General features: G+C 39.4%; 1 pseudogene across 1 annotated transcript in view; it reads left to right on the forward strand.

Moving 5' to 3' along the window:
- The window catches only part of LOC118149555 (peptidyl-prolyl cis-trans isomerase NIMA-interacting 4 pseudogene), a 131341-nt pseudogene that overhangs the window by 20352 nt on the left and 98896 nt on the right, over positions 1 to 12093 (forward strand). Inside the window, exon 3 of the transcript XR_013529735.1 lies at positions 1 to 12093. This exon is cut by the window's right edge and continues 56591 nt beyond it. The product of XR_013529735.1 is annotated as a peptidyl-prolyl cis-trans isomerase NIMA-interacting 4 pseudogene (transcript).

Here is a 12093-nt window from a genome sequence, read left to right on the forward strand (position 1 = left end):
TCAACAAGCAAAATCCATTGAGGATCCCAGGAAGCTGCTACCATGACCTTTACTGTTGACCAGTCTGCTCTTGCCTTGACTGGACCACTTCGACCTCTCAGCAGCCATTGTTTGATTGTGCTTTGTCTTCAAGGTCATACTAGTAAAGCCATGTTTCATCTCCAGTTACAATTCTTCAAAGAAATCCTTCAGGATATTGATCCCACTTGTTTAAAATTTCCATCAAAAGCGCTGCTCTTGCCTGCAGCTGATCTGAGCACAACAGTTTTGGCACTCATTGAGTGGAAAGTTTGCTCAACTTTAATCTTTGAGTCAGAATTATGTAAGCCAAACCAATTGTGATGTCTGTGGTGCTGGCTATTGTTTGTGCTGTTAATCATCGGTCCTTTTCAATTACAGCATGAACAACATTTCTTTTTTCCTTGAAAATTGATATAGATGGATGGAAGAAGGTTGAAATCATTGATGCCTTGTCAAAAGTTTATGGTGACAATGTCCCAAAGAAATCAGCAGTTTACAAGTAGATAACTCATTTTATTAATAAGAAGGAGTGGCAACAAAAGCCAAAATAGACAAATGGGACCTAATGAAACTCCACAGCTTCTGCACGGCAAAAGAAACAGTCACTAGAGTGAATCGGCAACCAACAGAATGGGAAAAAATTTTTGCAGTCTACCCATCTGACAAAGGGCTGATATCCAGAATTTACAAAGAACTCAAACAGATTTACAGGAAAAAAACAAACAAGCCCATTCAAAAGTGGGCAAAGGATATGAACAGACACTTTACGAAAGAAGACATATATGAGGCCAACAATCATATGAAAAAATGCTCATCATCACTGGTCATCAGAGAGATGCAAATCAAAACCACATTGAGATACCATCTCACGCCAGTTAGAATGGCGATCATGAAAAAATCTGGAGACAACAGATGCTGGAGAGGATGTGGAGAAAAAGGAACACTTTTACACTGTTGGTGGGAGTGTAAATTAGTTCAACCATTGTGGAAGACAGTGTGGCGATTCCTCAAGGCCTTAGAAATAGAAATTCCATTTGACCCAGCAATCCCATTACTGGGTATATATCCAAAGGACTATAAATCGTTCTACTATAAGGACACATGCACATGAATGTTCATTGCCCCACTGTTTACAATAGCAAAGACCTGGAATCAACCCAAATGCCCATTGACGATAGACTGGATTGGGAAAATGTGGCATATATACACTATGGAATATTATGCAGCAATCAGAAATGATGAGTTTGTGTCGTTTGTAGGGACATGGATGAATCTGGAGAACATCATTCTCAGCAAACTGACACAAGAACAGAAAATGAAACACCGCATATTCTCACTCATAGGCGGGTGATGAAAAATGAGAACACATGGACACAGGGAGGGGAGTACTAAACACTGGGGTCTATTGGGGGGAAAAGGGGAGGGCCAGTGGGAGGGGGAGGTGGGGAGGGATAGCCTGGGGAGAAATGCCAAATGTGGGTGAAGGGGAGAAAGGAAGCAAAACACACTGCCATGTGTGTACCTACGCAACTGTCATGCATGTTCTGCTCATGTACCCCAAAACCTAAAATGCAATAAAAAATTTAAAAAAAAAATAAGAAGGAGTGAGATGATGTTGAAGATAAAGCCCACAGTGGCAGACATCTATATTACTTTTCACAGCCTCCACCTCCCAAGTTCATGAGATTCTCCTGCCTCAGCCTCCTGAGTAGCTGGGACTACAGGCATGCACCACCATGCCCGGCTAAGTTTTGTATTTTTAGAGATGGGGTTTCACTATTTTGGCCAGACTGGTCTCAAACTCCTGACCTTATGATCCACCCACCTCAGCCTCCCAAAGTTCTGAGATTACAGGCATGAGCCACTGTACCTGGCCATTACTATTTAAAATCCATCAAACTTCTGAGCAGTAAAGAACCTATTGAGCAACTTGAGGGTTCTTTAAATATATAAAGATATATATTTATACCACTATATGTTTGTTCATTTGTATATCATCATAAATATATAAATATAGACATATACATCTATATATAATTATAGATATATAAATGAATACATATATGGTGATACACATAAACATATATATGGACAAATATTAAAATATATATGGTCATATATGTGAAGAAGCATATATAAATATATAGTAATATATGTAACATATATCAGATATATTGAGATCTAATTCACATTTCCTACACAATTCACCCATTTAAAGTATGTAACGTAATGGTTTTTAGTGTATTCACAGAGTTGTGCAACTATCACCAAAATCATTTTTAGAACATTGTCATCAACCCCAAAAACAGTCATATCCCACTAGCAGTCATTTCTTTTCCCCCAAATTTCCAAGTACCAATAGCCCTGGGAAACGGCTATTCTGTTTTTTCTTTCTATAGATTTGCCTGTTGTCGACATTTCACATCAATGAAATAACACAGTATGTAGCCTTTTGTGTTTGGCTTCTTTCACTTAGCATGACATTTTCAAGATTCATCCAAGTTATAGAATGTATTGGGACTTCACTTCTTTTCACTGCCAAATCATATTCCATTATCTGAATATAACGCATTTTATTTATTAGTTCATCAGTTGATGGGCGTTTGGATTGTTTCCACTTTTTGGCTATTATGAATAATGCTGCTGTAAACATTCAGGTACAAGTTCTTGTGTGGACATAGGTTTTCAGTTCTCTTGGATGTGTACCCAGAATTGGAATTACTGGGTCATATGGTAACACTACATTTAACCTTTCAAGGAACTGCTTGACTTTTCCAAAACAGTGATACATTTTACATTCCCACCAGCAATATAGGAGGGTTCCAATTTTCCCACATACTTTCCAACACTTATTTTCTCTCTTTTTGATTATAGCCATTCTAGTGGATGTGAAGTGGTAGCTCATTGTGGTTTTGATTTGATGACTAATGATGTAAAGTATCTTTTCATGTGTCTATTGGTTATTGTGTGTGTGTGTGTGTGTGTATATATATATATGTATTTGTTTTTGTTTTTAGACAGAGTCTTGCTCTGTCACCCAGGCTGCAGTGCAATGGTGCAATCTTGACTCACTGCAACCTCCACCTCCTGGGCTCAAGCAATTCCCCTGCCTCAGCCTCACAAGCAGCTGGGATAGCAGGCACTCACCACCATGTCCAGCTAATTTTTATATTTTTGGTAGAGACAGGGTTTTGCCATGTTGGCCAGGCTGATCTTGATCTCCTGACCTCTGGTGATCTGCCCATCTTGGCCTCCTAAACTGCTGGGATTACAGGCATGAGCCACTGCACCCTGCCTTGTATATATTTGGAGAAAGCTCTATTGAGATGCTTTGTTTTAATTGAATTGTCTTTTTTTTTTTTTTTTCCTTAGGGAGGGAAGGAGGAAGGGAGGAAGGCAGGAAGGGAGGGAAGGAGGAAGGGAGGGAGGAAGGAAGGGATGAAGGAAGGAAGGAAGGAAGGAAGGGAGGAAGGGGGAGGGAGGGAGGGAAGGGAAGGGAATGGAAGGGAGGGGAGGGGAGGGAAGGGAAGGGAAGGGAAGGAATTCAAGCAATGAGAGAGACATTGCCGACCTGGATCTAGAGGTTTACAAGTTGATTTCTTTTTTTGAGAGAAGGAAAGAAAAAGAAATGAGTAAAGGAGAGAAAGAAAGAGGAAGAGAGAGAGGGAGGGTGAATGGAAATATTGCTTTATTCTGAAAAAAATATGGGTATTAATAATGGCCAATGAATGTTTCATTTAAACCTATGAGTAGGTGTGATGTGGTATTGACAAGACTGTATATTTTATGTATTTGAAGTGGAGAGCTCTATAAATATTTATTAAGTTTACTTGTTCCGGATCTGAGTTTGAGTCCTTGATATCCTTATTAATTTTCTGTCTCATTGAATCTAAGTCTCTATGTATCTGGGTGTTAGGATCGTTAGCTCTTGTTGTTGTATTGATCATTTTACCACTATATGTTTGTTGCTTTAAAATCTATTTTATCCACTACGAGAATTGCAATTCCTGCTTTTTATTTATTTATTTATTTTTGCTCTCCATTTGGTTGGTAAATCTTTCTCCATTCCTTTGTTTTGTGTCTTTGTGTATCCTTGCATGTCAAACAGGTCTGGATGTAACATGCCGTTGGGTTTTGGTTGTGTCTTGATTGGGGGATTTAGTCGAATAAATTTAGGGTTACTGCCATTTGATGTTAACTGGCTGTTTGATCCATTCGTTGATGAAAATTCTTTATGTTGGTGCTCTTTACTTTTTGGTATATTTTTAGTAGGGCTAATGTGTAATGCCTCTTTCAGAAGCTCTTGTAAAGCAGGCCTGGTGGTAATAAAATCTCTGAGTACTTGCTTGTTCATAAAAGATTTTGTTTTTCTTTCAGTTGTGAAGCTTAGTTTGGCTGGATATGAAATTCTGGGCTGAAGGTTCTGTTCTTTGAGGATGTTGAATATTGGCCCCCACTCTCTTCTGGCTTGTAGGGTTTCTGCTGAAAGATCTGCTGTGAGTCTGATAGGCTTGCCTTTGTGGGTAACCTGACCTTTCTCTCTGGCTGCCCTTAGTATTTTCTCCTTCGTTTCAACCCTGGTGAATCTAACGATTATGTGCCTTGGGGTTACTCTTCTTGAGGAATATCTTTGTGGTGTTCTCTGTATTACCTGGGGTTGAATATTGACCTGCTTTGCTAGTTCAGGAAAATTTTCCTGAATAATATCCTGAAGGGTATTTTCCAGCTTGGATTCATTCTCTCCGTCACATTCTGGTACACCTATCAAACGTAAATTTGGTCTTTTCACATAGTCCCACATTTCTTGGAGATTTTGCTCATTCCTTTTTATCCTTTGTTCTCTAATCTTGTCTTCTTGTTTTTTTTCATTAAGTTGGACTTTGACCTCTGTTATCCTTTCTTCTGCTTGAACAATTCGAGTGTTTAAACCTGTGCATACTTCTCAGAGTTCCTGTATTGTATTCTTCAGTTCCATTAATTCACTTATATTCCTTTCTAAGTTGTCTATTCTCAATAGGATTTCGTCAAACCTTTTTTCAAAGTTCCTAGTTTCTTTATGTTAGGCTACAACATGTTCTTTTAACTCACAGAAGTTTCTTATTATCCATTCCTTGAAGAGTGATTCTGTCATTGGGATGCGCTCATTCTCCGTCAAGCCTTGTTCCATTGTTGATGTGGAACTGTGATCATCTTTAGAGGGAGAGGCGTTCTGATTTTGAGTATTCTCAGACTTTTTACGCTGGTTTCTTCCCATCATTGTAAATTTATCCTCCTGTCGTCTTTGAAATTACCAACTTTCAGATTAGGTCTCTTGAGTGGACGTCCAAGTTGTTAGTTCCCAGGGCCAGAATGGCGGTGTTAAGACTGATGGTGCTTTTCTGCCCAGGATTCTCCTATCTGGCTTCTTTCTTGTGTCCGTAATGGGCGACTCTGCCTTCCTGGGGCTCCAAACCTCAGTCAGGAGGGGAACCAGTCTCGTTTACTCTGCGCCGAGAGCTGCCGCGCCGAGGTGCCGTCACAGCCGCTGCGCTGGTCTCAGGAGTCGTGCTGGGGACCCGTGTGGGTCCTGCAAACCTCAGTCAGAAGGGGAGCCGGCCCTGTTTACTCTGCTCCGAGAGCTGCCACGCAGAGGTGCCAGCGAAGCCGCTGCACCGGCCACAAGAGTCACGCTGGCGACCCATGTGGTTCCTCCACTGAGGATCTTCTGCTCCGTGAGTGATCAGAATTTGTCTGAAAGTGTGGCGTCCTCTAGTTCTCTGCGCTTTGACTGAGAGCTGCAATCCTGAGCTGTTATCGATCGGCCATCTTGGATCGTTCCCCCCTGAATTGTCTTTTTATTGTTAAGTTGTATTGTATACTCTAAATGCATCTTCTTTTTCAGGTATATATGGCAAATCTTTTATTCCATTCTGCAGATTTTCTTTTCAATTATTCTTTTCTTTCTTTCATTATTTATTTCTTTTTTTTTTTTTCTTTTTTTGAAACAGGGTCTTCCTCTGTCACCCAGGCTGGAGTGTAGTGGCACAATCACGGCTCACTGCAATCTCAACCTCCTGGGTTCAAGCTATCCTCCCACCTCAGATTCCTGAGTAGCTAGGACCACAAAGTGCACACCACTACATCTGGCTACCTTTTCTTTCTTTCTTTCTTTCTTTCTTTCTTTCTTTCTTTCTTTCTTTCTTTCTTTCTTTCTTTCTTTCCTTCTTTCTTTCTTTCTTTTCTTTCTTTTTTTTTGAGAGATGAAGTCTTGCTATGTTACTCAAGCTGGTTTTGAACTTCTGGACTCAAGTGATCCTCTCACTTTGGCCTCCCAAAGTGCTGGGATTATAGGCATGAGCCACCACTGCTGGCTTCTTTTTACTTTTTTGAGGGTAAAGCACAAAACTTCTAAGTTTAATAATGTCCAATTTATATTTTGTTGTTGTTTGTGCTTTTGATGTCATAGCTAGGAAACCATTGCTTAAGATTACAAAATCTTACACTTACATTTTCTAAGACTTAAGTTTTAGTCCTACATTTTGAATAGATTTGTATATGTGGTACAAGGTAAGGAGGGATCCAACTTTATTCTTTGCATATGGCTATTTAGTTTTCCCAGTACCACTTGTTAAAAAGACTATCCTTTCTCCACTGGAGGGTTTTAAACTCCTTGTCAGAATTCATTGACCATAAATGTTAGGGTTTATTTCTGGTCTTTCAATTCTATCAATCTGTATGACTGTCTCTCCTTATGCCAGTACCATACTGTTTTGATTACTGTAGCTTTGTAGTAAGTTTTTAAGTCAGGATGTGTGAGTCCTCCAACTTTATTCTTCTTCAAGATTGTTTGGCTATTCTGGGTCTCTTAAATTACCATGTGAATTTTAGGATCAGCTTGTTGATTTCTGTAAAGAAGCCAGATGGAATTATGATAAGGATTGGGGCTTATCTATAATGCCCTGGGGAGTATTGCCATCTTAACAATATTAAGTCTATTCATTTTTTTTGGTCTTCTTTAATGTCTTTTAACAACATTTTGTAGTTTTCAGAGTAGAGATTTTATACATCTTTTATTAAATTTATTCCTAAGTATTTTATTCTTCTTGATGCTGTTGTATATAGAATTGGCTTCCTAATTTAATTTTCACAGTTTTCATAGCAAGCATATAGAAATATAATTGATTTCTGTATATTAATCTTATATTTTTAACTTTGCTGAACTCATGTATTAGTTCTTAAGGTTTTTAAGAGGATTTCTTAGGATTTTTTAGGTAAGATTATGTCATCTGCAACCTGAAGCTTCTTATGGAGGATTACAACTGCACTGTGGTCGGGCTGAGCTGAGGGTGCTTCATCAATCTTTTCAAAATAGTGATTTTTTTGCTGAAAGCTTTCCATTTTTCTCATTAGAAAAGATGAATCTGTCAACACAAATTATTACTAACTCTTTACATATTACATTTCAGCTGGCCACAGCTGAAAAAAACATATTTTTACTTTTTACCACAACGGTTGCACTTATCAATCTGCACAAACACATGAGGCCATGATTCCAACAAACTTCCAGTATTGATCTCTTTTATTCAGGAGGCAGTGTGAGTTATGGAAGAGCTTGGCCTCTGGAATTGGAAGGCTGGATTTCAGTCCAGCTCTATCCATACTATCAGTGAGACTGATGCGCACCTAACTCAAATCACAGGCTTATTGTTGAGAGTCCAGGAAGCTACCTCTCTGGCTCTTCTCTGTGGAATGACTGTTTCTGCAGAGAACTGGGCCTCAGAAGAATAGAGATACCAGAAGAGGCTGAGCTGTACCCTGGGGCAATGCTTACTTTTTGTTTTAGTCAAGTCACTTCCTGGGTTTCATCAGGAACAATTCCTTTCCTAGTTTAATACCGTGATGACATTCTACCTCATTGAAGAAATCCACCAATGCTAAGGGTGGATTTCTGAAGAAGGTATACCCAGATCTCACCCAGCCTGGTACCTGCAGGCTGAAGAGTATCTAAGGATCTGTGATGGGAAAATCACAGTAGTGCTCAGGAAGATACAACAAGCTGTAGCCTTATTTTAGGCACAGAGCCAAGGCTTTGTCACCAGGATGGAAAATTAGCAGGGGGAATTCCATGCCTTACCATAATGTTCATTGTATTAGCTGCACCACTGCTTCCTTCCTTAATATACAATTAAAAGCTGATTTTATAAGAGATAAATAACATGTCAGTTTTATGACAGCCAAAGCCAATAACCTTACCATGTGGTTTCCTAGCAAGGCTCAAAAGCCCAGTGGCAAAAGTGTGGCCCTAGAGTCAGATTATCCTTGGTTCCAATCCTGGCTTTATCCCTTAATAGCTATATGATCTTGGCAATTTGTGTAACCTCTCTGTGCCCCCATTTCCTTATCTACAAGGAGCATAATTATAGCAATTCATAGAAATTATTGTGAGAATTGAATAAAATATGTATCATGCTTACCTCATGATAAACACATGAACCATTTTAGCTAGCAGTAGTATACTTTAAGGCATTTAGTTAAGCTAAAAAAATGTACTGACTTGAAGGAGGGTAGCTGGACAATTAGAAAATTTAATTTTTTTTTTTTTTGAGACAGAGTTTCGCTCTTGTTACCCAGGCTGGAGTGCAATGGTGCGATCTCGGCTCACCGCAACCTCCACCTCCTGGTTCAGGCAATTCTCCTGCCTCAGCCTCTTGAGTAGCTGGGATTACAGGCACGTGCCACCATGCCCAGCTAATTTTTTGTATTTTTAGTAGAGACAGGGTTTTACCATGTTTACCAGGATGGTCTCGATCTCTTGACCTCGTGATCCACCCGCCTCAGCCTCCCAAAGTGCTGGGATTACAGGCTTGAGCCACCGCACCCGGCCCAATTTTTTTCTTTTTAAGGTAAAAAAATTAAAAAATAAGAAATGGAAAAAAGTCAAAAAGGTTTCGAGTTTTAAGTTTTTTTTTTTTTCAAAGAAAATAAAATATATTGGCCAATGAAAGCATTATAATTACAGTATTTTTTGTTTGTTTTTGAGACGGGGTCTCTTTGTGTTGCCCAGGTTGGTCTTGAACTCCTGGGCTCAAGGGATCCTCCTGCTTGGCCTTCCCAAAGTGCTGGTTTTACAGGCGTGAACCACTGTACCCAGCCACATTATAACTGATTTTTTTCTGAGACTGGATCTCAATCTGTCACCCAAGCTGAAGTGTAGTGGCGTGATCTCAGCTCACTGAAGCTTCTGCCTCCCAGGTTCAAGCAATTCTCCTGTCTTAGCCTCCTGAGTAGCTGGGAGTACAGGTGTGCATCACCACACCCAGCTAATTTCTCTATTTTTAGTAGACCATGTTGGCTAGGCTGGTCTTGAACTCCTGACCTCAGGTGATCTGCCCGCCTCAGCCTCCCAAAGTGCTGAGATTACAGGTATGGCCAGTACCTGGCCATAACTGATTTTTAGTTGAAGTACACCCCCCATGGTTTTCAAACTTTAGTGTAAATAACAGTCACCAAGAATGTTTTGTAAATGAAAATTGCCAGGCTATAACCTCTCCTGTCCACACTGCCTGAATTTCTAATTCAGTAGTCAGTGGCAGGTCTCATGAATCTGCATCTGTAGCAAATACTCCGGTATTCTGATTCAGGTGATTCATGGATACTTGTTAAAATTAACTTTTAATTTTGATATAATCTTAAATTTACAGAATAGTTGGAAAAACAACCCCAAATTTTTCACATATGCTTTACCAAGATTCATCAATTTTAAATATTTTGCAAACTTACTTTATCAGTCTTTTTTCTCTGTCTCTATAAAATTTTTCCTGTATTTGAGAGTAGGTTGCATATCATGTCTCTATAGCCTTTAAAACTTAAGTGCATATTTTCTAAGACTAAGGATATTCTCTTTACATAACCACTGTTCAGTTATTAAATTCAGTGAATTTAACATTGACAAAATACTTTTATCTAATATGTAACACATATTCCAATTTTATTGATTGTCTCAATAATACCTTTTCCCCCTACAGGATTCAATGCAGGATCACATCTTATATTTAGAATAACATTCCTTTTTTCTTCTTCAGTCTGGAACAGTGCCTCAGCCTATCTTTTTTTTTTTTTAATGACATTGATGTATTTTAAAGAATAAAAGCCAGTTCTTTTATACACCATCTCTTATTGTGGATTTGGCTGATCTTGTCTGTTGGATTAGATTCAGGTTATGCATTTTTGACTGGAATTGAACGTAAATGATATATTCTTTTCAGAGTGTTGTCTCTGTAGACACATGATATCCACTTGCTTCTTCTTGGAGAGACAAACCACACTTAAGAAATATTTGACTACTTTGAAAGATCTTTGACTAGCCACTTTTTGTTTAAGGAGGCCTCAGAATCTAAAGTAATCAAAAAAACACAAGACTTCTATTCTGAATGTTCTGACTGATTGTGATTTGTTAAACGGTTTATTAACTATTGTCTAATTACTTTAGAATATGATCACATATTAACCACAGCTGCTGTTACATTCAAAACTACAACACACCTTCATATTTATTAATCAGTTATGCATTTACCCACTACCCATTTCATTCTTAGTAACTCTAGATCATAACATTTATTTTGTAGTTAATACAGGTAATCTATGTGATGTGTCATATAACATAACTAAATCAGTTAATGCTGTTGATGGTATTTTGAAGCTAGTAGAAATCACTTAATTCCTTACATCACACATTTTACAAGGCATAAGCTTCCTCTTCAATGGTGTGTTTGAAAATATTCACTTATTTTTGTTTAATCCCTAAAATATACTTATCCATGAACTGTAATTTCTATTTTATCATATCACTTATGTTTCCCTGTAAAATTTTTAGCCATCTGCCTCAGTGTACCTACTGCATTGCAGACTAGATATTTCTTTTGGAATTCAGTCATTTATTTTTCTGCAAACTCAAAGACTGAAGAAAAGAAACTCAAAGACTGAAGAAGAATATGATTTTTTAAGTCTTTAAAAAGTACATTTACTGAGTACTAGCTTTACGAAACAGGAAAGGTTCCCTTATCCCCCTTGCAGGGCTTGCAATGGGAGTGTGGCTTGCTTCTTCAGTGCCCCGCTGCTGCTCACACCTCTAGAGGAGCATACACAGGGGCAGGCTGTGGGGCTCCGACCCCACAGCAGTGTCTAGGGGTGAATGTTTACAGCTGAAACCCCAGTGAGCATGTGTTACAGGGTGCTCTTTTAGTTTTGCTGCCTATAGACGGCTTGTGTTAACCAGCTCAATTTGAAGACCCTCTGACTTGTCTAAAGGACAGAGGGCTTTCTGTATCCTGGGTTCTTGCCTTGGTGTACTGGAAGAATTGGGATCATATGTGGGCTTGGAGAATGAGTGCAAGGTTTTATTGAATGGAGGTAGCTCTCAGCTGATGGGGCAGCCAGAAGGGAGATGGTTTTCCCCTGGTTTTGGGCGCTTGGCAGCTCCAGCTCTCCTCCAACTGCCCCGGGGCAAACGCTGCCTCATCCTGCCAGTGGATGGCCTGTTGGCATGCCAGGATTTGTTGATATGCTCTTTTGCCAGCATGCTCCTCTCGACATCTTCTCACAGTCCAGCCATTAGTCTTCCGCTGATGTGCTTCTCTTGACATCCTGACACCTGTGTCTGTCTGTTAGCGTCTTGGGTTTTTTTTAAATAAGGCATAGGATGCGGTTGTGGTAGGCCAGGGTGGTTTTGGGAAACGCAACATTTGTTCAGAAATGCCTGTCCTCATCCAGGTCCATGGGGGTGGAGCCCTAGCCAGGGACCACGCCCTCCTCTACCCAGCACTTCCCCGCCCTTCCTTATCGTTTTAGGGGACCATGCTCTTCCCTTCCCAATACTTCTATATCTTTGTTACATATTACCTCACACCAACCAGAGAGGAATGTTTTTGCTACCACCATTTTGCAGACAAAGGAACAGAATTAAATAATTTGCTTAACACCAAACTACTAACAAGTGATACAACTAGGATTTAACCCTAGGTCTGATGAACTCTGATTAAACTCTTTCTGGCTACCTCCTATAAAATCACAATGGTAAGGACAGATTGAAAAAAT

This window comes from Callithrix jacchus, chromosome 19 (assembly GCF_049354715.1).
Source record: "Callithrix jacchus isolate 240 chromosome 19, calJac240_pri, whole genome shotgun sequence".
NCBI lineage: Eukaryota > Metazoa > Chordata > Mammalia > Primates > Cebidae > Callithrix > Callithrix jacchus.